Source organism: Pongo abelii, chromosome 3 (assembly GCF_028885655.2).
Source record: "Pongo abelii isolate AG06213 chromosome 3, NHGRI_mPonAbe1-v2.0_pri, whole genome shotgun sequence".
Classification (NCBI taxonomy): domain Eukaryota; kingdom Metazoa; phylum Chordata; class Mammalia; order Primates; family Hominidae; genus Pongo; species Pongo abelii.
In genome coordinates, this window is record NC_071988.2 from 190,999,899 (window position 1) to 191,027,877 (window position 27,979).

At 40.2% G+C, this 27,979-nt stretch overlaps 1 protein-coding gene and 1 long non-coding RNA gene across 9 annotated transcripts in view; one reads left to right on the top strand and one right to left on the bottom strand.

Moving 5' to 3' along the window:
• LOC129059135 (uncharacterized) lies at window positions 1–27,808 on the bottom strand. 2 transcript variants are annotated; one of them, XR_008524865.2, is made up of 5 exons: window positions 24,491–27,808; window positions 18,957–19,084; window positions 15,595–15,809; window positions 15,104–15,196; window positions 1–646 (listed from the first exon to the last, which is right to left on the bottom strand). It is a non-coding gene; the product is annotated as an uncharacterized LOC129059135 (long non-coding RNA). The 2 variants fall into 2 exon arrangements; XR_010139813.1 differs by lacking the exon at window positions 1–646 and adding an exon at window positions 14,410–14,845.
• The window catches only part of PALLD (palladin, cytoskeletal associated protein), a 339,690-nt gene that overhangs the window by 253,523 nt on the left and 58,188 nt on the right, over window positions 1–27,979 (top strand). The gene's annotated exons all lie outside the window — the stretch shown is intronic.

Sequence of the window (27,979 nt, forward strand, 5' to 3'; positions counted from 1 at the left end):
AAGATGCAGCTTTGTAAGTATACTTTATTTCTAAACTTTACCGATCTCAAAGGCTACTTGGAGCTCTTATTTCAGAGATAATTTCAAGATGTTCATTCTCTACAGTTTTGTAGTATGATTAACTTCGAAGTCCACTGCAGACACAAAAGAACTTTCCCTAAAATGCAACACGAGAGCACTAATTACAGTCAGTAAAGATGAGAGGGGGTTATTTTGCAGCTCTTCCTGCAGGCTGGGAGAATTTTTTTTGTTAAAGCAGGATATACTGATTCAATCCTTACCATGAGAGCCACTCCCATCGGAACATAAATTAGTCTTAGTGTATTTCAAGTTCTCACACATGTTCACATTCCAACTGGGTGCAATAGCTGACTTTTGTCTTTAACTTTCCTTGGCAAACCCATAGCATCAGAGGAAGAGATAAGCTGCCCCTTAGGGAGTTGATTGTAATGCGTTCCAGACGTCTGCACGCCCCTGGTGCAAGCACCAGCTTTCTGTTAAAGACTCAGGGTTATGTTAAGTGTTTGGATGTTTTGTTGTTTGCTTTTTGAAGAAGCCAGGTCAGATTTTTGTCATTGTATAAACTCCAGTAGGAGAAGAGGGATGCGTTTTTAAGGTGATCTCTAGAATGCTCTGGCCGACTTAGCTGCAGAAGAAAAAAGAGAAAGGAAGAGACAGTGTATATTTTGGCACTTAAACTTCTGTAGTAACAATGCATTCATTCACAAATCTGGAGAGAACTGAATGTCTGCTTTTTAAAGTCTGAATTGAATTCTCGACTAGACTTTGAGACCTGAGAAGGTTTTCAATCCAAACCATGCTTAATATTCACGTTTTATCATTATTGATGGAAAGTGAAAGGAAATTTGAATTCTTGGTAGCCAGGTTTGACATTAGACTTTTACAATTATAACCTCACTTAAACTTTACAAGAAATCTCATTACAGGTATTATTATCCCCATTTTTAAAGCAAAAAATACTGACCCTTGGAGAGAAAAACTAACTGGCACTATTGAGATTCATACCATGTGTGGCTGGCTGCATCAGAGGGCTCACAAAGAATTCAGAGCCGGCCCCCAGCTTCTCTTCCCCATTCCCTCTTCTCACCCCCAATCTACCTCCATTAAAAGAGATGCCAGGCTATATTTATTATGTATACTTACGAATGCATTTGCTCATCTTTGGTGTCATAAAATACAATGAATAAACTCCTATCCAGTTTTTCAGTGTATTTCTTTAATTTTTAAAGCAATAAACTCCTTTAATCCTCCCTTGTACTCAATACTAAGAAATGAAAGATCTGATTTTAAGCAAGAAAAGTTTTGTCTTAGCATATAGCCAGGAAACTTCATTTGCCTAGGTCCTGAAATGTAAGTGATCTGCCAGAACCAAGTGTGGGGTTAGCTCGCAAGGCCTCAGCCCTCCTGCTCCTGTGTAAGAGGGCTTTCTTCTGCAACCTGGCTCCTGGAAGGAGTGAATGCTCCCCCTTCAGCCCCTACTCCCCACCAAGAATTTAAAAGATAAGAGGGAAACATTTCCCTGACTCTAAAATGGTTTGTTTTTAATATGGTATGTCCAGGCCTGCACTACTAAAATCCCTCATAAAAGTCCTCTAAAAGATAACGATTGTTCACATTGCAAACCTGTTTGAAAAGCCTGGAAAAATGCGGTACACTGCAGGGAAAGTCAGTCTCCTTTTCTCACTTATATAATTTCTAAGTCTGTCATTTCTTTTTTTTTGAGATGGAGTTTCACTTTTGTTGCCCAGGCTGGAGTGCAATGGTGCGATCTTGGCTCACCACCTCCACCTCCCGGGTTCAAGCTATTCTCCTGCCTCAGCCTCCCAAGTAGCTAGGATTACAGGCGTGCACCACCACACCTGGCTAATTTTTGTATTTTTAGTAGAGACGGGGTTTCTCCATGTTGGTAAGGCTGTCTTGAACTCCTGACCTCAGGTGATCCGCCCACCTCAGCCTCCCAAAATGCTGGAATTATAGGCATGAGCCACTGCGCCCGGCCTAAGTCTGTCGTTTCTAATACGCTCTCCTAGTTTTAGCTCAGTAGTAGCTGAATATTATACAAAATAAGCACTTTTTACTGCTGCTTAGCATGTGTCCGTGAACCCTAGCTCAGTACCTGGGCAGGCAAGAAGTTTGCTGAATGAATTAATCTGGCCCAAATGTGACTGAGAGGCCAGAGTAGGTCAGTGGGTGCCGTCTCCCAGGCTAGCAGCACACACATAGCTTCCTACCGTCTCCCTTGTCTTTGTCTCAGTTACATCCTCTTCCCTTCCTCCCGTGTGTCTCTAACCTGCCAATTTCACCAACATTTATTCCCTGCCACAGAGCCTGTGGACCCACAGTCTGGCTTACCTTTATTTTCTCCATCTCCAGAGTATGTCTCTCCTCTATACCCCCATAAATTAAAAGTGACTTAAATATATAAAATGGAAGAGAGAGGCAGGATAAAACTGTTTGATAACTTAATAGTACAACTGGCCAGTCTCTTGTAGATTTTTTGCATTCATTCCAAACCTGTTTTTTGTTTTGTTTTGTTTTGTTTTGTTTTTGAGACGGAGTCTGGCTGTTTCACCCAGGCTGGAGCGCAATGGCGCAATCTCAGCTCACTGCAACCTCCGCCTCCCGGGTTCAAACAATTCTCATGCTTCAGCCTCCCTAGTAGCTGGGATTACAGGCGAGCACCACCTCGCCCAGCTAATGTTTGTATTTTTAGTAGAGACGAGGTTTCACCATGCTGGCCAGGCTGGTCTCGAACTCCTGACCTCAAGTGATCCACCCTCCTTGGCCTCCCAAAGTGCTGGGATTACAGGCATAAGCCACCGCGCCTGGCTGAAACCTGTTTGTATTAAAAGACTTATACCTTGGAACTTTAATAAGTAATTTATTAAAGAACCATTAATATTAGACATTAAAATAATTATGACTCTCTTACCCCTATTTGATAAGCATATAGGTGACATTACACTAAATACTATCCCTGTCTACCAAAATAATCTAATGTCGAAGCAGTCCACCACATTTCAGGTCTCCTGGAAATGTGCTGAGATTTTCTGAAAAATGGAGGCAACAACTTGCTGTTAAGGACAGAAAAAAAGAGGAAGCTAAGACGCAAGGTCCTCTGAAGCTTCTGCCAGCTCTCTCACCAGAACCTAACTCTTGATACCAGTGGAGTGAATCTGGAAGTCTCCTGCCTTCCTGAGTGAGTTGGAGATGTAGACACTACCCGGATAGGCTGGAGAAATGAGGGACTTAAAATATAGCACACCCCTTGCCCCATGCCACCTGACTAGAAATGCCTGCCAAAGGTATATGGACATGCAAGGCTGGCACAGATGTAAAGCTCAATATATTAAACTAGATAGCAAAGAAATATACACCAAACCCAGCAATACAAAGCACCCTGCTTTCATGCAGTTAAACATTCTTCTGTTTTAGGCCACACTGTACTTGTTGGCTTCATGTGGCTTCATGAAGGCAAGTGCTGTGCCTGTTTTGATCACTACTAGATTTCTGGCACCCAACACGTAGTAAAAGCTCAATCAGTATTTGTTAAATTCACTGAGAGACCTGGGAAAGAAAGAATGAAAAGAAAAGAAAAAAAACAAAAAACAAAAGCCTGAGCAACATAGCTAGACTATCTCTATAAAAATTAGCCGGGTGCAGTAACTCACACCTGTAGTGCCAGCTACTTGGGAGGCTGAGGCAGGAGGATTGTTTGAGCCCAGGAAGTCCAGGCTGCAGTGAGCCGTGACTATACCACTGCACACTCCAGCCTGGGCAACAGAGTGAGACCCTGTCTTAAAAAGAAAGAACCATCCCCAAAGTTAGTAGTGCCTACAAGAGTGTAGTTGCTCTTTAAGCTTGAATTTTTGGTTATTTTGCAAGAGGTATTATTTGCCTTAAGCCGTGGTAATTAGATTTATTCTGCTTTGTGGGCTTTTCGATGAGTTAATCGGGTACAATTTCTCTTAATTCCCTCTAATGCTTTCTGGGTATGGATATCAAGAAACCTACATGTTGTGTTTAGAATATTTTATGTGTGACAGATATCAGTGGATAGTAGACTTTGCACTGGAATTGCCCTTTTCCCTGCCTCGGTTGTTTTTGGTAATATTAACTCTTTATTTACTGTCAAACTTTACAAAAAATGTCAAGTTTACTTTTTAGGACTAATAAATTAGTTTTCATAATTTTAGCCATTTGGGAAAAACAGAAGAAACCACATTGCAATGTAAAGGGAGAAAAGTCACACATAGCTAATTATTGATAGGAAAATGAGAAGTGAGATAGCAACATCTGAGAGGACTTCATATATGAGCATCTCACAGAGTAACTTTTTCTTTTAGCCAGCATAATTACTAGCTTTTCCCATGTGTGTACAGACATTTTTTTTCCTTAGAAATTTTGGCCTTAAAAGTCAAATACAGGTTATTTTACAGATGATCAATGGTCCCTCTAGAGGAAGTCCACAGAAGCTCTCAGATGCTCTCTAGACCAGCCTTTACTCACTCCTCTATCAGCATCCTGCCTCCCAGCTCGCATTTTACCAAAGCTAGAAAAGACCCTCAAGGGCCTGGGTGCGTGGAATTATTAGAGACCAGATAAAAGACATGTAAGGAGTGCTGGTGTGGCAGATGCTGCGAAAAAATGTGCCACAACCTCTGAGGGCAGGAAACTGAAAGACCTCGTGTGGTTTGGAGGCCTGAGGAAAGAGCCTCAGGAAGTGATGTTTGACCTGACATCTGAAGGCTAAATGGGAGACAGAGACAGGTGTGCAGTCAGGAGGAATCGCACATTGAAGGGAAGGGCTGAGACTCTGAGAATGGGGGGTGGGAGGGAGAAAAGAAGAGGCTACAGGGGGCAACCAGGCCTGGTGGGCCAGGTGAAGGAATTTGGAGTTGATCCCAAGAGCAAGCGAAAGCCACTGGGGACAGGGAAGTCAAGAGTCAGAGGATTCCATGTGGGTTTTGAAACTGGCTGCATGGAAGAGAACAGTGTGTGGGAGAAGTGTAGGAGAGGGAAAGGCAGGACTCGTGATGGTTGAGATGAGGCAGATGGGGACAGGCAGGCCTGACTCCTGCGGTTCTGACTTGTGAAACAGGATCAGGGATGGTGCCACTGACTAAAGAGGAAGAGAGGATTCCAGTAACAACTAAGCACTCTTCTCTTTTAATCTCTGCAACAGCCCTATTCTGTGGGTTCTATTATTACCCCATTACATAGATGAGAAAACAGAGGTACAAAAGATTAAATTTGTCTAGAGTCACCTGGTAAGTGTTCAGTAAATGTTCGCTACTAGTGCCTCTGTTTACTCATGGAGTCATTCATTCGTTCATTCATTCATGGATGGTATGCTGTATCTAAGATAATACATTGTTGAACAGAATAGTTGTGAACTCTGCTCTTGAGAAAGACTGGTAGTGAGAGAAAAAGACAATAAACAAGCAGTTATCTTGCTTGGACAAGCTGGTCAGGGATGGTAGGACGGTCTAGGTTTCTTAGACTGGAATGTTAGAATTCTAGCTCTTGCATAAATCTTGGATGGATATACAGAGGAAAAATGCGTATTGACAAAGCCAAAAAAAAATGTTTCCCAGATGTTCTCTGAGGTTCCACAGGCATCCCCAGTGAGTTAGATCAGAAGTAGGCCTTGTGCTGATTTTGTAGGTGGGAGGCTGAAGATGCAAGAAGAGAACAGCAGTGCAGCCGTGCGGAGGTCTCAAAGAGCAAGGGTTCCAGGTGCCACTGCTCCTGCTGTCCAGCAGGTTCAGCTGCCTTTAGGCCCACAAAGGTAGGAAATGGCCCACATCTGACTGCCTCTGTACAGGTCAAATCACAGCTCCCTGTTCTCTACTATATATAGTAACGACCTTACATAAGAGTGCTATTAAAAAAGGACGACAGAGAGGAAAAGAGAATGCCAGCTGAATTTTTTCCACTAAAGCTCATTTTTAACAGATGTGTTTTCTGTTTCCACAATGACAGCGTACCAGGGGACTGTTCTCCAGGTCAGGAGGGAAGCAACCCAGGTACTTGTGGGACTGTAATTGGGTCCGTCTGTGCTGAGCACAACAATAAAATTACTTGTACTTCCCTTTTTATTTAACGTTACTCTCCTCATCAGTTCCCGTTTTCCTGATATTTGTGGGAAAGAGGCCACGAAGAAGGATGAAAACACTGTAAAAATAATTTAAATTAACTTTACAATATATTTGGGATAATGCTGAGAAGGAATGTTCTTTTTTTTTTTTTCTTTTTTTCTTTTCTCTTTTTTTTTTTTTTGAGATGGAGTCTCACTCTATTGCCAGGCTGGAGTGCAGTGGCGTGATCTTGGCTCACTGCAAGCTCCGCTTCCCGGGTTCAAGCGATTCTCCTGCCTCAGCCTCCCAAGTAGCTGGGATTACAGGCGCATGCCATCACACCCAGCTGATTTTTGTATTTTTAGTAGAGACAAGGTTTCACCATGTTGGCCAGGATGGTCTCGATCTCTTGACCTCGTGATCCACCCGCCTCAGCCTCCCAGAGTGCTGGGATTACAGGCGTGAGCCACCTCGCCTGGCCTGAAAAGGAATGTTCTAAGTTCAGCAAAATGAGTGATTAACATGTAAGTGGTAGGTCTATCTTAAATGCTTTAAATTATAATTCATGATTTTTTAATTAAGGCTTTCTTATTCCATCTGATCTCTTACACACTCTAGTACCCAGTGATACACAAATTTTGTTAATTTTGGTAAGTCAGTCTGTCTGTGCAGTGTGTGACCTTGACATTATGTAATATGAATGGGATGGCTACGTGTTCCCTTTTCCCCAGGACAGTCAATCTGCCAGTTGTCTAGAGTTCTATATAGTTCAGACTTTGTCCCAGATTAAAGGGCCCACATTTGGACAATGAATTATTTACATGACCATCCTGAATACTAATAGCTCACATTTATCGAAGGCATGCTTGAACATCGCTCAAAATATTTTACATGTACTACCACATTTCATCTTCACAGTCTAGGAGGTAAGTGCTGTGATGACCCCCATTTTGTTTATTTTAGATTCACTGGTTACATGGGCAGGTTTGTTGCAAGGGTATATTCATGATGCTAAGGTTTGGGTTCCCATCGATCCTCTCACCCAGGTGGTGCACACAGTACCCAAGAAGAAGTTTTTCAGCTCCTCCCCACCTCCTTCTCTCCCCACTTTTGGAGTACCCAGTGTCTGTCGTTCCCATCTTCATGTTCGTGTGTACACAGTGTTTAGCTCCCACTTATCAGGAGGTATTTGGTTTTCTGTTCCTGTGTTAATTTGCTTAGGATAATGGCCTCCAGCTGCATCCATGTTGCTACAAAAGACATGATTTTGCTCTTTGTTATAGCTGTATAGTATTCCATGGTGTGTATGTACCACATTTTCTTTATCCAATCCACCATTGATGGCATCTAGGTTGGTTCCACGTCTTTGCTTTTGTGAACAGTGCTATGATGGGTGAGTGTACATGTACCATGTGGGGCTCTTTGGTAGAATGATTTATTTTCCTTTAGGTATATACCCAGTACTGGGATTGCTGAGTCTAATGGTAGTTCTATTTTAATTCTTTGAGAAATTTCCAAACTGCTTTCCACAGTGGCCTAATTTACATTCCCACCAACAGTGTATAAGCACTCCCCTTTCTCCACATCCTGGCCAGCAGCTGTTGTTTTTTGACGTTGTAATAATAGCCATTCTGACTGGTGTGAGATGGTATCTCATCATGGTTTTGGTTTGCATTTCTCTGATGATTAGTGATGCTGAGGATTTTTTCATGTTTGTCAGCTTCTTTTATATCTTCCTTTGAGAAATATATGACCCCCATTTTAAAGATGAAGAAGCAGGTTCAGAAAAACTAAGTGATCAGAGAAACTCCGCCAGTAAATAATAGAGTCTAAACTTTAAACACAGGCAGTCTAACTCCAGAGCCTACATGGCTAAGAAGTACAGCATTACCTTTCGTTCCTAAACCAGTTAAGAAGTATATGAATAAAACTAGAAGATGGAAGGGTCCTTTGGAACTGGGAAGTTCTTGGAGTCCTTGAATAGAAATGCTTTCCCAATTTGCCAGTGCAGGGGTCCTTTATGGGAAACAGTGAGGACCATCCAACAGTCCAATTAACTGAGCACAAAGCACAAGGCATATTTGTTTTTCTTTCTTTTGAAAACATAAATGTTAGAAAAGTTCAGAAATGAAGAGATTTAGAAGTATAAACTTATAACTGTTGGAACCATCCTCGTATTTTCTAGACCAGTCTTCCTTCTCTCGACAACCCTTCTTTATGGCCATTCCTCGCCCTCCGTGTTTTCATGAACAGTGTGATTGACTACTCTGATTTTGTTAGCTAGCCAAAGTGGAAAATGAGAACTCGGTGAGTGGGCTGGTATGTACTGCCTGCCAGAGGCAGCACTCTGTAAGAAGGCTTCATTGTTTGCTTACGCTAATGCTCCATTGCATCTCAGGATTTATTTATAAATTATTTGTTTTAGGATATGGTGCTAGCTTCGTGAACACCATTGTAGACTTCACATTTAGAAGTGTTTTTTCCAACTCTTTTTTACTTCTTTTTCATGAGAATAGTCCTTACATCAAGAAGAAAGAAAGGTGAAACAACAGGTAGAATTAGCAAACTGATAAACAGCCCTGTTTAAATCCGTGGAAAGGTAATGTTTAAAGAAGACGTTTGTTTTAATTGATTTTTATTTTACGTGTACACATTAACTTCATAAATCTTAACTTTCATACCAAAAAGCCTAGATCAGCTAGCGTGTTAATATGCTGACGGCTGACAGCAAAAATAGAGAACCTAAAGTTGTCTAACAAATTAGACATCACTTAAGAGGAAACTCAAGTGTGTTTCAGGGAGCAGTGGCAGATCTGCCTTAGATTTTTAACCACTGCATCATCCTGTTAATTAAGATCAATCAGATACAAAAATCTTTGGTCAGAACCAGTATTACAAAAGAACCTAAGAATTTCTGCTTTCTCATCTTTCTGTTTACCATAACACAGGCGTATATCCAAAAATATATAGAAAGCAAAAACTTGGAGAGAATTACATGCGCTTTCCTAAATGCACCTTAATGCTTTCCCTGGTGTTACTATTACTACTGTTGGAAACATCACTGTTGAAATGAGCCTGTACGTCACACACATTGCTCCTCACACAGCAACACTTCTGATGAGGGCAGCCCCCTGCCTTGTTATTCATTGAGAAATAGAAACTCTGATTATTTAGAGCAAAATTTCAGATTTGAAGAAGTTTTCCTAATAAGGAAGAATGATGTAATGTTCATGGAGGGGGGCCAGGTTCCCTTCATTTGTTTTATTTATATTAGCTGAATTCCAGGGGAAAATGGGCTATGAAGCATGAGGGCTGCTAACTATATTTAGCCACACGAAGTTAGTACATCAGGGGACATTTTTTCTTTAAGTTATACACTCATAAATGGGCTTGAAGATATTTTTCCAGGCATCTTGTTTTTATAAAGTTTGATCAAGCATAAATACTTTTATTAAGATGCTACCTTTTATTTCGAGTGTGAAGAAAGTATCCATTGTAATCTCTTTAATTTGGCATGTTTCTCTGAGATACTGGTTTCTGGGTCAAAAGATAGATAACTAATAATAATACCTTGGTTCAGAAGATTGTATTAACTTTCCAGAATGCTCACGCCTGTCATCCCAGCACTTTGGGAGGCCAACTCAGGAGAATCGCTTGAGCTTAGGAATTGGAGACCAGCTTGGGCAACACAGGGAGACCCCATCTCTACAAAAGTAAAAAAATTAGCTGGGCATGGTGGCACATACCTGTGGTTCCAGCTACTTGGGAGGCTAATGTGGAAGGATCACTTGGGCCTGGGAGGTCGAGGCTGCAGTGAGCCGTGATTGTGCCACCGCACTCCAACCAGGGCAACAGAATGAGACCCAGTCTCAAAAAAAAAAAAAAAAAAAAAAAAAAAAAAAAAAAAAAAAAAAAAATTCCAGAGTGGGCTTTAAGAAGGAAGCAATACTAGTTTCTTAGAAGAAAGATAATGTGTGTTTAAGACTCACGTTCTGCCCATTGTCTGGCACTATTCAGTCTAGATTCACTCCTATCCCCCTCACCTTACTCTAAATATAAAAATAGTCTGTGCGTCTTAAGACGGTAGACTATCATTTTTGTACTTTTGCATTAAGACTTTTATTTAAACGTATTTATAAACTGGAGAAAATTTGTAGCATTTAAACATAAAACCTCAGTGTTATAATTGGTCATTCCTTCCTCCTGTCAGCATGTTACAACATTTTTGCTTTGCTCTGTTACATGACTCGGGGCTTACACTGCATTTCACGTGAGAGAAAAGTCAAATTCATCTCCACCCCACAGCCTGCTATCTTCTGCCTTTTACCCTAAGTCTTCGGAGGCGACAGCTTCCTCCCCATGACTGATAGTTATCCATGCTCACAGCTGCTGGCAGGACTGACTCCTTTACAACTGTGGCCTTGTAGTTGATCTGAACAGGATGAGCCTCTCTATGGAAGCGGAGTCTTCTCTCACTGCCTGAAGGAGAAGGCTCTGCGGGAGATGGAGGGCTCTCATCTGTCGATGGGTAGCACCGACGGTGCCCCAGACATGCTGACCATGTGTGGATGTCTTAGAAGAGTGGAAAGGTTTGAGGAATGCAAGCTTAGAATCATTTCTAATATTACTTGATGGGAGGTCAGCAAATAAGTTAGGAAACTTGTAAAAAAATTGGAGGACAAGTTTTTGCCACTATCGTGGACAAATCTATCACCACTACCCCAAATATTGGTCCCTCAGAGACCAAGTCCTTAGATTCTGAGGCTCTGCTGTATAATTCCTGTTCAGTAGAGCATCTGGCGAACCTCTAGTAGGACAAACAGACAGTAACCCTTGTGAGAAGTGAGGGAACTTTTAGAACTAGGCCTCAAGGAGCACTGTACAGTAGAAATAGAATGTGAACCACCACAAATGAAGACCACGTATGCAGTTTGTTTTCTAGTAGTCACATTAAAAAGGAAAAAGAAATTAATTTTAATAGTATGTGTTATTTAACCCAATATATTCAAAATATTATTTTAACATGTAAATAATATAAAAATTGTCATAAGATCATTTTCCAATTTTTAAACTAAATTATTTAAATCTGCTGTGTACTTGACACTTACAACATGTCTCAATTCTGACTAACCACTGTTCAAGCACTTAATAGCTACATGTGGCTAATGGCTACCATAGTGGGACAGTGCAGGTCTGGAGGATGTGAAATCAGGTAAACACACAACCTTTACACCCAAACCAGTGCTGCAGAATTGATGGTAATTACTCTAAATGCTCATCTCTTATCTTTTCACGTCTGAAAACTGCTGCTCAGTGTACAAACCAGGTAACAGTAATAAGGGCCAATCCCAGTGGTAGAAATGGAGTTGATATGGTGGAGAAGATCTGCTGATACCAGATCCTCAACCACAGCCATGTACAGCTGGACAGAAGCCCCCTCTGACTCCCAGGGCTGGAGTCGGGGCAGAGGCAGAAAGTCTAAAAAGAAATACATCAATGTAGTCATTTCAGTAATAAATGCTGTAAAGTAAATAAAACAAGATAATAAAAGAGAGATGGGAGTACTCTTCTTGCTCACTCCAATAGTTGAGTGAGTCATCTGGGAAGTAAGTTGTGCTGTGGAGTGTGAAAGGTGATTTTAATTCAGCCTGAGAGCCAGGCGCAGCGGCTACTGCCTGTAATCCTGCACTCTGGGAGGCCGAGGTGGGCAGATCACTTGAAGTCAGGAGTTTGAGGCCAGCCTGGCCAACATGGTGAAACCCTGTCTTTACTGAAATACAAAAATTATCTGTGCCTGGTGGCGCATGTCTGTAATCCCGGTTATTTGGGAGGCTGAGGCACAAGAATCACTTGAACCCAGGAGGCGGAGGTTGCAGTGAGCCGAGATTGTGCCACTGCACTCTAGTCTGGGATGACAGAGTCTCTAAAAACAAAAAAATTCGGCCTGAGGCAAATGCTTCCTCTAGTCCTCAACGTGACTAAAGAGATCCTCATTTTTCTTTAAGAGAGACTTTCATTATTTAAAAACACAATACCCAAAGAAATGGAAGAAATTGAAGAAGCTGGTTTCTATGTACTTCAAATAATATTTTGGTGTGAGGCCCCACATGACAACATCTTTCCCCCAGGATACCAGAGCTGACATAGCTAAAATATGAAGTATGGCCTAAATAATACACAGTGAGCTGATAACTTAGGAAATATTTTTTGTTTGTTTTAGCCAAGGCAAACAAATTAAAAATTTTAATGTTTTGTTTCCATATTTGCTTAAGTAAACTTCAAAACTAATTACTTCCAAAGAATTTTGCCTCGGCTACGTGGATGACCAGTGAATGCTGTTGGGAGTGTAGGACTACACTGAATAATCGAATAAATCTATTGAATACAGAAGTTTTGTGTTTAAAAAAACTCGGTAAAAAAGCACTAGAACCACCACACAGTGTCTATCTATATGCTTATTATGTATGGGCTGGCTTAGGAGGGAACTTGAGAAATGGTAACAGTATTTGGTTGATGCTGGAGAGGGAAATCAGACTGGGAAGAAAAAGTAAGAGATGAAGATGTACTTTCAGTGTTCTCTTCATATCTTTTGCATTTTGAAGAGCAGAGGTTTTTAATTTTGATGAAGTCCCAATTCATCAATTTTTTTTCTCTTATGGATCACACTTTTGTTGTCTTATCTAAGAAATCTTTACCTAACTTATGGTCACAAAGATTTTCTCCTATGATTCCTTGAAATTTTATAGTTTTAGATTCACATTTATGTTGAAGTTTTTCTTGTTTTTTTATTTTATTTTTATTTTTTTAGAGATGGGGTCTCGCTCTGTCCCCCAGGCTGGAGTGTAGTGGCCGCAAGATCATGACCTCCTGGACCCGATTGATCTGCCCATCTCAGCCTCCCGCGTAGCTGGGTATACAGGCATGCATCACCATGCCCGGCTAATTTTTTAGTTTTCTATAGAGACAGGGTCTCACTTTGTTGCCAATGCTGGTCTCAACCTTCTGGGCTCAAATGATCCTCCCCCTTCAGCCTCCCAAAGTGCTGGGATTATAGGCATGAGCCACCATCCCTGGCCTGTTGAAGACTGATATTAGTTAACTTTTGTATGAGGTATCACTTGTGAGCTGAGGTTGGAAATCCAATAGGGTTTGGAGGGGTTTTTTGTTTTTATTTAATCATGTGTATTCTTTAAAAAATAGGATTTTATTTCAAGAGATTAAAAAGAAATATTGTATAGAAATGTCTGCAGTTATAATAAGTAGTTCAATTTTAAAAAGAAAAAGTTGTTTTGTTTGCTTTGTTTTGAGACAGGATCTTGTTCTGTCACCCAGTCTAGAGTGTAGTGGCGTGATCGTGGCTCCCTGCAGCCTTGTTCTCCTGGGCTCAAGCAAGTAGCTGGGACTACAGACTCACACCATCACACCTGGCTAATTTTTTTTTTTTTATTTTTAGCATGATGAGGTTTCACTGTGTTGCCTAGGCTGGTCTCCAGATCTGGGTTCAAGTGATCCTCCCGCCTCAGCCTCCCAAAGTGCTGAGATTACAGGCATGCAACACTGTGCCCAGCCAAGAAAAAAGTTTTATTATGACTACTGTAGTGATTTTCAGGAACAGTCATTGTGCTTTAATTCTCTAAGCCAAAAATGTCAAATTCTGTTGGGCAAAAAAACTATGTTGTTGATTGCACTCTCTCATATGGTCCCTTGCCTTCAGCCATTTTCATAATCAAAACTTGATGGCAGTATTTTGTTACAGGGTAAGAAACTGAAAATGTTAAAAGCCATTTGTCAGGGTAAATCTGAACTAATTATTTAGATCAGCTGAAATAAAAAGGGTTACAAAGACAAGTTTTCTGTCTTCAGGAGGGGATGTGGATACTAAAACTTCATTGGAAATGAAAAGATACAGATAAATTTGTATCTGCCAGATCTGCTTAGGGAAAGCATATACATGAAGCGGAGGAAGTCTTCCCATAGCCCTGACGTAAGGACTGAGATCCTGCTGCCAGAGACACATGTTGCAATATCAATAGAAGGTCGTCAAATTGCCTTCCATGAGGGAGTGGGTCTGTTTAATGCTATCATTTTGTGACATTGAGAACATGTGAGGCCACCCACACCTTCTCTGCCCTTCATCAGAGCTGGGGCCAGCCTCTTCCAATAAATGCTAAATAATGACTATCACTTTGAAGGTGTGCTTATTAGCAAGGGAGTTCATGTGTCTAGGGTTCTTTTACGCCATTACAGTGTATGAATAATGTACATTTGACGGGGGATGATCCTCTCTCCCTACTCAAGTTTGGAACCATTTGACAGATAAACTGAGGAGTCAGAAAGAGATCTAAGCACCAGATTTGTACTGGGGAGAACTCAGAGAAGAAAGGGGATGCACTGCTGGGCCTCATGAGCTGGCTTATACTTCACCTTGAGCTAAGCATACTAATACCCAGTCACAGGCAGCATTGAACAGCTCTGTGCAGATCCCACTCTCCAAAAAACAGGAAGAAAAAGCTCTCCCACTGCAAGCAAGATCCAAAGAGAAGAGCAAGGGAGAAGCTGATCTGAGCATGCCCAGATCCATCCCCCACCCATATTCGCCACAAAGGGAGGAGACAGGCAAAGAGGGCCCCCGTCCTACAAATCCCTCCATGAGGAAGCAGTGAAGGATGCAGGGCCCACTCTGTCAGTGTCCAGTGTTCCACTGATCCTACATAGTAATTTTGGAAGACGATAGCATCATGTTCCTGAAAGGAAAAAAAAAGTTTCCTCTATTAGGTCATTAACATATATCATGAATGACTTTAATGTCTTCTGGTTCATTCTGACATTTTTGTAAATTCTATAGATCTTTTATTTACTCCCATGATATATTTTAAAGATCAACAAATGTCCACACCAAAGAAAAAAATCACTAGTAAGTTCGTAACTTTTATATTTCTATACTTTTAACTGTTACATTAATCCTGTCTTATTCAAAAGGTATTCACCACAAAAATACTTACTAATCTTGGTTTCCTGGTATGAGCTCCTTGTGCTTCTGAGATTAGAGATATGCTTTTCTTTATGGGTGGCTACAATCAAGAGTAAGATCACGCCTAAAAGGACAAGTTAGGAACAGAAGTGTGATTAAGTATACTCTGTATTAGTTTTAATTAGGACTATAGTCCTTTAACAATTTCATCATATTTAAACTTGAAAATATGCATGATTGCTGATACCACTATAGTCATATACATGCATATATGCACACATACACACGAGTGATGAGACTGTGTTACTCAGACATAGAACCACGGGACAGTCAGCTACACATTACTTCTAGGCAATGGTTCATCTTCTCTCTTCAGGGAAAAAGTAACCCTTGTTGGAACCTGACAGATTTTGAACATATCTTTTCTTTGTTCTTTGTAATGTTTATCTGTATTCTTGTTAGAAATGACTTTCTGGTTCAGTTATTTAAAAGATTAAGCCTTTTAGTGAAAGAAGTTCTCACCTTGGTGTCATCACTTGAGAGGCTAAGAGTGAAGAAACCCAGTTACTACTCTGGGCTCTGCTGGTGGCCTCCTGTGTGGCACTGCACCAAACGTACTTATTACTCAGCTGGATGAGATGATCCCGGTTCCTTCCATCCACATGTTCCATGCTTTCCTGTGTATCTTGGCACACAGATACTATACATACTTCAGTGGCTTTTTCTGTTGTTTAAATCTTAAAAAGAAAAGGCACATTCTGGTGTATATACTACTTCCCTAAATGAAGGGCCATCTACTGTATAAGTCTTACAGTATAATCATGAAATCCAGATGTGGTATGCAACAAACTTCATTATTTACATGTTTTGGAAAAGATTAATAAAGTACAGCAAAATAAGCTCAATACTACAGCTGTACATACTATACCATAAAGTATTCTTCTTTTGAAAAGCATTTCAAGATTTTGCAGCATTTTTATTGTATTGGAAACAGTCACAGATACCATATTATAGAAAACTCTGTTTGATAGAACGCCAGATGAATAACTGTTGACTATACACAGTCATATATAACCACATTGGAAACTTCATGTAGCTAAGATAAATTTCTCTCATTTTTTCCTTAGGAGTAATTAAATTAGGTAATTGAGCTGTTTCATCTAAGAATTTATTTTCGTGGTTTTAGTCATTTCTCAGGGAGGGAGCCTCATTTATTACAGTTCTCCCCAAGACACACTGGATAGACTTCATCCACTGCTGGAAGGACTGGTGCTGCCTCTTAAGGGGAAATGGCTGGGCAGCACTGTCTTCACTGCATCTCATCCTTTGGCCTCTAAGGAATGTCAAGGTCAGCTGGTCAAAAGCCAAGAAGGGCCAAAGCCATTTAAAATTTACAATTCTTTTCCACAGTCACAAGTCTCTTAATTCATGCTGCTAAGCTGCATCTCTTGAGCTTGACAAAATGCATTTTTGAGCTTTTTCAAGAACTTTCTCCTTCAGATGAGAGGTTGGGAAGGGAGTCTGGTGATCAGGCAAGCCCTGCATTCACACCACGGACCCTTTGGCGTGTATATCTTGGCCATTGGCATTTAAACTAGCAATGGTAGACTTGTAAGAGGAAATAAATTGCTCTGAGTATCCAGATCCAACTGTGCATTCCTCACATTGATTGCAAGACCAAAATATGTAGAAAATGTTATTGGCTACATTATTATTTATTCAGAAATGTTTAGTTCTTCAGTTATAGGCCTATGTTAATAGAAATTTGAAAAGTCGTCTTTATAGTGTTGTTTACCGTGTGATACAATGTTTCTAAATTGTATCATATTTAGTGATACAGTATCTCAAGAGATGGAACAGCGTAACAGATGAGTAATATTAGTGATACTCAGATGTCCAAATGTACAATCTTGAAAGACTAAAGAATGAATTTTATAGCATGGGCACATTTTAAAAATATTGAAAGGGGACTATTTAAAAATAATCCAGCTCTACTGCAAAGATATGAAGAAAGACCGAGAATGATTTAGTCAAGGCCACACAGATAATTGGTGGCACAGTCACTTCTACCTGGGAAAGCACTAAGTAGCCCAGTGGCAGGAGATGCTAAAAAGGGCTGTCGGTGATTTAAAAACAAAGCTATTTAGGCCATGTGTGGTGGCTCACACCTGTAATCCCAGCACTTGGGGAGGCCAAGGTGGGAGGACTGCTTGAGCCTGGGCAACATAGTGAGACCCTGTTGCTACTGAAAAAAAAAAAAATCCCGCTGGGTGTGGTGGCACACACCAGTAGTTCCAGCTGCTCATGAGGCAGAGGCAGAAGGATCACTTGAGCCCAGGAGTTTGAGGCTGCAGTGAGCCAAGATGACACCACTTTACTCCAGCCTGGGTGACAGAGCAAGACCCTGTGTCATTCATGAACAAACACATAAGTAAATACCAAGCTATTTTTAAGAATTCAAATCCAATTATTTTGGAAATGATTCCTTTTGTATTTATTTTTTTCTACCACAAACATTGTGTTCGAAAAGGAGAGTGAAGGACAGAACCATAAGTATGTAAGAACTTCCATACCATGAAATTCTATGGTAGTATTTATTGCCCTTATGTGATATATGTCTCTTGATTTTTCTCAGAAATTTGAATTAATACTATACTTGGAAAATGTGAAGTAAGAACCTTTATCAGTTAGTTTCATCTTCCTGTTCACATTTTGGATATACAATATTTAGCTGTAAATACATGATGTTTGGTTAGTAGAGACCAACCATTCATTAGTTTCTCAATATAATGAATGCTAGTTGATGGTACTTACGCTGAACTAAGAAATTCTGGAAGCAAATTTAATTTCTTAGTTTCAAAGTCAACTCCTCCAGGTTGCTTTGTACATTCTTATAGTTTTTCCAGTAGATGTTTTTAAGTCTAGCATATGAGACATAACTACCTAAAATTATATGTATGGAATGTGTTCAGGACATAGCCCGGCTGTCTCTATAGCTGTTTTGGGTGCCATTGCAATATCTGTATCTCAATAACAAAGAAATAGGGGATAGGAGGGGCAGACTTAGAGCCATAGTCTTGAGTGGAGCCCAAATCAGAAAGGTCCTCTGTGTCTGAGGAAGTCACATTGCACATGGTAAATACAAGGTAAGTCGTGGTGCTTTGGTTAGAGACATGGTAACATCATGGTCATGAGCCGGAGCTCCTCAGTTTAAATCCCATCTCCACTTCTTTCCAGCTGCATAATCTTGGACAACTTACTATGTATCTTTGTGTCTCAATTTCTTCATCTGTAAAATGGAGATAATAAAAGTGGCCTCTCTCCTAGGGTTTTTATAAAAATTAAATGAGTTTAGATGGAAAAGTGCTTAAAATGGTGTTTGTTTCATAGTAAGTGCTCTGTAACAGTTAGCTCTCATCACTAGATAGTGGTGATGCTGTTGGTGCTGGCAGTAGTGGTAGCAATAGTCATGCTTGATGAAATTATTTGGAAAAGGCCTCCCCTGGTGGCTTTAAACACAGGAAATGGATGAATGGATACCCTTCTCAGGCCTCCAGGATATTTTGTTACTGTCTAAGACCTGCTTTAAGTTAGAAACTTAGGGAGTTTTATGTTTTAAGAGTCTTTTTAACCACTATATTTTTTATATGCACATAGTTAAAAACAGTCAAATAGTATAGAAGAGTATAAAATGCAAAAATAAAAGATGTCCTCCTTCTACCTCATTCTAGTCTTACTTTCCAGAGGTAAACACTTTAAACTATTTGTTTTTAGCCCTTCTGGTGGTTTCTTTCACAAGTTTATGAACAATATATGAATTCATCCATTTATTGATTCATCAACTTCCGATAGTGCTATTAGATTAATTTTTATATTGTTCTTACCAGCAAGATGTTCTTGTTGGGCCTTTGGTACCAACCAGCTGATAACAGCAATTTCTTGATCTCCCTGTGTCTCCTTCTACATATCGTAAAATAAGGATATTGGACTTGTTGGTTTCCAAGGCCACTTTCTAAAAAGTGATAAGAGACCATTTGAACTAATTTAAGTGAAGAGAAAAAAAAAAAAAAGAAAAAGAAAAATTCTGAGATAAAACTGGTCTGAGGGTTATCTGGATCCAGCTGCTAAAATAGTATTCCAATTTTAACTGCCTCTCTCCCTTTTTCTTTTACATAAGGAATTGGCTGCTTTTTATGTACTGGCTTCCTTTTTGTAGACCCTTCCATGATGGCCAGGAACTCTAGGTGATTCTATCCTTTTAGACACATTTCCCTTCCATCTTCAGTATGAAAAGTCCCAGGGAAAGGCCCTGATTGGCCTGGCCTGGCCTGGATTATATACTTATCCTTGGATAATTTGCTAAAGCCATATACCAGTTGACTAGTCCTGGATCACATGCTCACCCTGCAACCAAGGGCAAGAGGATTGTGACTGGCAGACCCACAAGGAATAGGGCAGAAGCGTATCTGTAAAGGGAGGGAGGAGTGCTATTACCAGATGAAAGAAGAATGGTAGAGAATAAAAACAGATGTCTGCCACACTTGGAGTTTCAGGAAATTGACTTTAAGAAGAAACTCATTCAATTCTCCACCTACTAGTGAGTCATTACTTGCTTGTATGAATGCTTACTGCCATGCATTCAACCATTGGCCTCATTCTCCTTCCAGAAATAAAGCATGACCTCCACCTGCACATTCTTTAACTTAGTATCAGCCATAAGGCTGTACTTCACAACACTTGAAAAATGAATACAGACATCAGTGTGATGTTCCAGGCAGACATCAGTGCTTCAGATTCTAGCCCCAACACAGGCATTCAATGCGGCCTTGTTAGAAACACTCTGTCCGGTCTTTTATGACTTGCTACACTACACAATGGACACACACGGGAACTGTTTCCTCTCTCTGTATAGGGACCAACTTTGTTATCTCAGGATACAGTCTATGTTTTGAAAAAGTGGCTGTAGAACAGTGCAGGGATGGGAAGAATGGGTCCTATCAAAGAAAATAACTGCCTAGAGATGACTGAAGTTCTCACCAACTACTGAAAATATCCACGAGGCACTTCTCTTCAAGGTAAACATAAACTTATTGCATTTTTGACTGATAACCAAATAAAATGGAAAATGGGCACTGGTACAGGCTGCCACTGCCTGGAACATGATGGAGTGCCTCACAGTTGCCAAATTAGGAGCTTCATTACCAGGTTCACAAACGCTCTCTTTCGGGTTTGGGAGTTTCACATTTTGGATACTAACAAGCCAGAAATATATAAGTACTGTTACTATAAGAGCTCTGATACATATATATCTCCTTTATTAGAAGATGCGTTTCCCTTTCCTGTATTCCACACAAAAGGATGCCTGGCAATCTTTTGACAGGTAGTAAGTGACATCTATGTGCAAAACACTGTAATAATCAAGAAGATAGAACACATCTGGCTCTGGGCAATCTGGGCTGGTGTGTGAGATGATAATGCCACTGCCAAACTGACAGTGCCATGCCAGCCTTGTGGGCTGGAGTAGTATGGAGGAGGGAGTAAGAACTGCTAGATGTTACTAGGGAGGGCTTCAAGAAGAAATGGGTATTGAAATGGGCACAAAAGGATGAAGACAGTGGATGGAGAGAAATTGGTGGGGGTGGCCTTCCAAAAGAGGGCAGTGCATGAGAAGAGGCCAACAGGAAGGAAAACTCAAAATGGGTTTGGGGAACAATAAGAGTAACAAACTTAGAAGAATGAAAAGTAGAGATAGAGCAGCATTAGTTGGAGATAAGATTGTTAGGACTGTTTGAGGCCAAATTATGGGTATCTTAAACATCCGATATTATTTTAGGGAGACAAGTTAGATCAGGGTGAGAGGAGCTTTGTCTAGACATAAGTTTGAAGTGAAGTAGCACATTTATGTTACATGGAAGTGGATAATGGAATTCAGGACCGAGGGCTGGGTTAGAGAGATCAGGGAGTGAGAGTGATGCAGCTGACTGACTCCTTGTGCAAAGAGGAGTGTAAAGTTTAGATCTTGGTAAGGTACCCATATTTAGAGAGATGGAGAACCAGTGAAGGAAGTAAGGCACAGTCCCAGAAGTAGGAGAACAAGGAGAGTTGTGTTAGTGATGTCAAGAGAGAAGAGTGCTTCAGGAAAGATGGCGTGGGTGAGCCCACTGTCAGAGGCTGCAGAGATATCAAGAATGAAGGCAGAGAAAAGCCACGGGACTGCTGAGCATAGCACAATCCTATCTTCATATTTGAATGAAATGTCAAAGCCAAAACATCCAAAAGAGTTGTGGCAGAAAGAGGGGAAAGGGTTATTAACAGAACATTGGCCACTTACCACTGAAACAGTTTCCATGTTTCCTTTAAGGGAAAGCATTATAGCAGAACCACATCCAACTCTAGCCCCATAGAAACTATTTTGAGACGCACAAAACCTAAAAGCTATTTCTGTCTTGATCTGGGTAGAATTTATCTATAGGTATATCTGTCTTAAGAAAAAAATGCAATTAATGTTAGCTAGTTAGTTGACAGAATATTCACAGAACGGATTATTCACAGAATAGTCTTCCTTTTTTAAGAAGATTTACGTGGAATTGTTTTTATTTGCCTCTCGAATGCCTTTAAAATCTTCTTCTGTTTTCCAAAAGCTGATATATACATTTTTCAAAAACAGCTGAAATAGGTGTGAAAACAGCATATGCATAAGGTTAATATATGCACACACACAAATAAGTACCATACTTGGACTTGTTTAGTTGTCCAAGTTTACCAGTTTCTTTGAAATTAGGTTCTTTATAATGTTTAAATCTTACAGGGCTAAAGAGGACAGGTCATAAAATCTAAAAGTTTATTAGGACCTTAAAGTTGAAAAACTACCCCAGAAAGGATAAATGAAGTATCATAAACAGAACGTGGCAGAGCAGGAGCCACACTATTTGAACATTTCTCTACTGGGCTGACTCCATGTTTTTACTTGTAAATAATCTGCATGATAGTGGCTTTATTTCTAAGAGTACTCCCTTAGGAAAATGCAACTGTGTGTTGCTGAATGCCATAGAGCTTGATGGAACAGGGAGTTTTACATTGTATAGAAATCTAGCGATTTAACTTCAATTCAACAGATATTTATTGAGTGGCTTCCCTGTGAGTAAAGAGGAAGATACTGAAAATGGAGGGCTCAGTGAAGTGGGAGGACTGCTTTTTTTTGTAAAGCCATTTGGGGAGTAGATAATGGTTATTTGTTTGGAAAGAGATGACACTCTGCCCTTAGTAGTAATCGACTCTTATAAATACTGACTGCATACCACTGTTTTGGATGTATTCAACCCAGCAAGCATAAGCTATGATGGGACTGACACAAGGGATGGCACCAGCCACTGTATGATGAATGAAAATGAAAAGTTGGGGTAACATTAACCATATGAAACCTTAAAATATGCCAAATTCGTCATTTCATTGGAAGACAGAAAGTGAAATATCTGTCTGTCCTTTCTTCCCTAATTCTTCAAAATCTCAGAGAAATTTTATACTTAAGACCTTAAAGTTTCTCAACATCTGTCTCACAGGGAGCTTTTCTTTGGTGTTTCAATTAGAAATGAGATCACTGATTTTGCTTCAAGCATTGAAAAAAAAAGGTTGAAAAACAGATTTTTCTTCAAAATATACTTTGTCTATGTTAAGAATTACAACCAAACATTTTCTGTTAGGAACAGTCGGTATTAATTCCTTTTAATGTCCACTAAATTAGCATAGTTTTTGTAAGAATCAACTAATATCTTCCTGCTGTTTTCACTGGCCTTTGCATCAGTAGAAATGAAAAATCATTTTGGGCATTTAACTGTGATGCAAAGTCGACTCTTTTAGAAGCTGACTTTGGATTCCTCCCCCAAAAAGAGGCTGGGACTGAAGCGCCCAGCGTTCTGTGTTAGTCAGATTCCTCAGGCACATCACAACTGCAGGCACTGGCAAAGCCTGTCCCTTATCGTATGCAATTTATGTCAGGCTACAAATCCTGTTCTTCTGGTGGGGCTATAAATGCTTTGGACCACATCCTGCAGCCCTCTCAGAGCCAAAGTGACCATTTACCCCACAGATAGTTGAATCTCCACAGACCTCCCAGATGAGACATCTCAACATCTGGGAGCCAGCGGCAGGAGTCAACTTCTGAGAAACAGTTCACATTGCTACTGACCCTTGAAGAGCACCATCTCCCCTACCTCTCATTCCTATTCTTTGTGTTACATGAGAGACTCAGCCATTCTTTGATATTCCAGAGAAGTTCCCAGGAGGATTAGGAATTGGTCATCAGTTGCTCCTTCTCTCTCTCTCTCTATCGGTACATGGAATGACTTCAAATAGAGATCAACTTTATGCATTAAGACATACAAAGCTACTGTTTTTCTGTGGCAGAGCCAAATATGGCTCTTATTCTAAGTACAAAGGAAAAGTCTCTAAAAGAGACTCAAGTCATGTGCTGATTTCACTCAGGTCACTTCTCCCTTGAGCCCTCCTCCGTAATTGCGTTCAGTTCTGGCTTTGTTTGGAAAGTCAGCACAATTTACAAAAGGTTCAGAATGCATTAAAGGTCAAAAAATAGGGCTTTGTAAAAAAACCTATGTCTTTTGGCAATACATTTTAAACTTATACGTAATCCCAAGCAGTATCAATTTTAATTTAATTCTAGCATTTTTTTATTTATGATACTTTGTAGAAAATGCAGATTTTTATCCCTGCCTTCTCCCCCAGCCTTAGGGGAATGTATTTGAATTATTTTTGCACTCACAACCTCCCATAAGCCCAGTGCAATACATTCTCATTTGTCTTTCATTAATCCTTACTGTGTAAATAAATGATTATTCTTAAGATTGGGATTTATATACCTTTTCCTAAGGGGCAATCGTAAGTTAGTGCTAAACAAATCAAGTTGTTAGATATTGACCTTCATTCAGTGGACCTAGCTTCTGTGATATGAAGATATCAATTGAGCTATGAGTAATAGAATTTTAAAAGACAATTGAAGCATTACTATAATAAAGTTATAGATGGAACTGAATCGGTACTGCCTGAGTGGGAAGCCCTTGTAGGAGTTTTATTTTCTATTTTATACATTCCCAGAATTGATACATTGAAGTCACATGCATATGACACTGAGCTAATCTTAGCTAGATGGGAATATATTGTGGAAACACCTACCAGCTTACCCCCAATTCACTTACCTACCTTCATTTGAAAATTCTTAAGATTTCCCAGTCCAATATGGGACCCTCCTAGTATAGGAATGTCCTACTCAATATGCCTGATGAACCCAATGGGGTACAGAATTGCAGTAAGAAATTTATATCATTGTTGTCATTGACAGTGACGAGTCCACCATGTTTAGTGTTTGGCCAGGTGCTGTGAGGATGCCGAAAGTTACCCTCCTTACCTTTAAAGTGCTTATAAATATCAGGACCAGAGGAGCTTATGGTTCAGAGGGTACAGTCTTGCAACTCTTCATACCATGGCTTCTGTCACACAAATATGAAAGAAAGCATATAAACCAACAGCATATTTATTCATAGATCACAAATGTTTTTCAGCTTTGTGATCTCAAGAGCTTTTCTAGACAATTACAAATACCCCATCTTTATTATTATGAGCAGGGGATAAATTACTTGCAATCCAGATACTGCTCCAGAGAGACATACCAGGAATTTCCAATTTACATAAAAGTTATTTTCCAGAAGTTTGCTTTCACATCATTTATTTTAAACTTGGGTTGCAGTTTCCCAGAGAAAAAGTGATATGTAGTAATAATAGCCAACATTTTAACAAACCTTTTTTGTTTACTGAGCACTCTATAGAGAATGATGTAGCACCAGGCTTTCTGAGCCAGCCAGCCCTTCACATCCAGGTTCTGCCCTTGGACACATTACTTGACCTCACTAACTGATGGTGAATTTTTTAAATGGGGATAACCATTCCTTCCTCCTAGAGTTGGTGTGTGTCTCCAGTGCTAGCTACATGATAAGTGCCCTACGGCTTCGTGATGAGAAGGAGGAGGAGCAGTGCTAAAACCAGCCATCTTAGCTGGTCTCACGACAGCCCCATCTCCAGTTCCCCATCTGCCCACCTGCCACTGCTGTTCCCTTGCCAGCCACTTGCAATGGACATAGGTGAAGAGAAACATCCCCTGCAATAAGTAAAACATTGTTCCTGTTTTAAAAGGTCTGGTTTGTAAAATAACCAGGATTGATATGATTCTCTTCTGCTGCAAAAGATAATTTATTGAGCTCATACTCTGAACCAGGCACTGTGCTCATTTAATTCTCACAGTGACCCCACAAGCTAGTAGCTGGCTGAGCTGGGGTTCCAAGCCAGTTCGATCTAACTGTGACTCTAGCCCTTTTTGTCATGTACCATTCTGCTGCTTGGGACAGTGTTTTTAGTCTGTTAACTTTTTCTGAACTCGCTTTAATCTAGTGGCAGGAGAGATGACTGAATTAGAAAATAAATTAGGTCATACACCTCTCCTTATCTCTGTCAAATCTAAATCTTGCCCCATCCGACCATCTGTAAAATTATTCTTGCTGAAAGCTTTGTGCAAACCACTGGAGTAGGGGAGTTATTTTCTATAATGTATGAAGGGAATCTATTGAGTTAGCATGAAATCAAGTTTGAAGTCAGATATTCTTAAATATGTTCTTAAATATGTATTTAAAACCTTAACTGATGATTCAGATCCTAAAGGCCCTGGATGTTACAGCTGCAGTAAGGTATAAAAGTGAATAAAGTCCTCGGAAGGAAAATATAGCCACAGATTTTTTTTTTTTTTTTTAAGTCACATTGAAGGTCAGGGTCCTTTTATGTTACATGCCTGATGTAGTGAAAAGAGCAGGGACAGACACAGGTTCTAACCTGGCTTTGCAGGTAACTTGCTCTGTGGCCTTCAGTGTTACTTAAAACTAGTCTTCCCATGTGTAAGTGGACTGTGACAGGTCTAGACGGTCTCCTTTCCTTCAGTATCAAAACTTTTAGAATTGAAGGATAGGCAAGAGTGGGGAATTGCTTAGATTTTTTGAATTAGGGGTATGGTGGCGAGAGGGGAAAAAAGAAGCTGGGAGAAATTTGATGGATTACTTGTGCAAGACCAAAGATTTAAACAAATGACACTCAAAGTACATTTGCAACTAGGGCTATCTAGAACCCTTAATTTGTCACACTACTTGGAAATACATAGTATTTCCAAAAAGTTCAGTTTCATTTTTTCAGAGAAAAGACAGCAGAAAAAAAATGGAGAAACTAAAGAAGTAATGAATTTCTTATGACAAATAACTTCTAAGTAATTTCCAAAAGCTATAGGCAACCTTGCCTTTCTGGTACCTTTCATTCTTTCGGCCTTTTTATCTCTGTGAAAATCAGCTTTTCTAATAATAGCTTAATGAGGAAGAAGAAAATGGTAAAATTGTGCATTTCATCACATCACAGTCCAAATATGAAATCCATTTAACTCAAGTATTTAAAAGATTATCATTTGCACAGAAATAAAGTCAGACACTTTAAAATTCAAAATAAGTGTTTTTGTGCTCCCTTTCCCCACCCCCTCCAGTCCCTGCATATTATATTCTTGATGCCTCACTGAACCACTGAAAAATAGGAAGTCAAAACGCTAGCAAAGTTCTTCACTGCAGTATATACTAGCAGCCAAATCACTAGAATGCCCATTCGTTTCCTGTGAAATGCTACATTAATAATTTCTTAAACTGTCACTTCATACTAAAGGTAGCACTTCCACAGCTTTAAGCCCACTTGGGTTAGCAAACATGATGGTTCTTTTTAATGCCCGAATGAGTAGGCTGACCCATGGAGAAGTTGAGAACCAATATAGTCCTGGTCTGGGCTTTCCTGCTCTGGTTTCTTTGAATACTGGCTCTCAAAAGTCACTCCCTAATTCTGGGGCCAGGGAATCCTCACATAAGGTACAGAGCGTGATATGATGTCTGTAGCTACTTCGGCAGAGCCACGACACACAGCAATTTGCTGATGCCAGGCCAAGCCTAAAATACTTAAAACACAGCTGTGGCTTTGGCCATTGTGAGCCCAGGTGGTGACAGAGTAGGGGAGCAGCGCCTTTGAGGAGAGCCACACAGATGGCTTCCAATCCAGATGCAGAGGTCAGCTGAAGGGTGTGGAAGAGTGTTGATGATAAACATCCTGGGACTGGGATGCATGCTGCCCTGGTGAGGAAATGTAAGACAGCCAGCAAAGGCAGGGAGATGAAGCATCTGGGGACTCGGAATGGAGAGTGCTGGATAATGGATTTTAGAGCTAGTGGGTGGTTTTTATGAGTTCTATTCCTGGGCCAGTTCTAAATGCATGAATGCCAGAGCACATGTGCTGGACAGTCTACCCAAACCACACAGACATCTGGAACTTAAGGGCAGTGGTGAATCCCAGCAGTGACATGGCTACTTTTAAAACACTCAAGTTCAATAGGACCCCACAAAGTTTTTTGCGGTTCAAGTATTTGATGCTCTGTACATATTAAGAACATAGAACCATCTCCTCATTACACCTTTCAGTTCCCAAGAAAGTGTGTCTTTTTCCTCTCATGGACTTGAGTCTAATCACTTTCCTGGATAATTATAGAAGGGAACAGAAGACACAGGACAGAGTTTAGAACCTGCTGATGTTCCCACAGCTCATGATACTTGGGAAAAGACCTAGATATTTTTTCACTTTTTATTGGCCGCTTCAATTCTTTGTATTGCTGAGTCTCTGAAGGCTTGATTTCTGCCTATGGATAAGAAAGTTTTGGGGTCTGATTTTTAGTTTTAAAAGGTTTATTTTCTATTCATAGATACTTGTTTTATCTGCTTGTTACAGTGCCACCTTCTGTTGAAGTTTCTTTTGACAGCTATTGGTCCCTATGTTT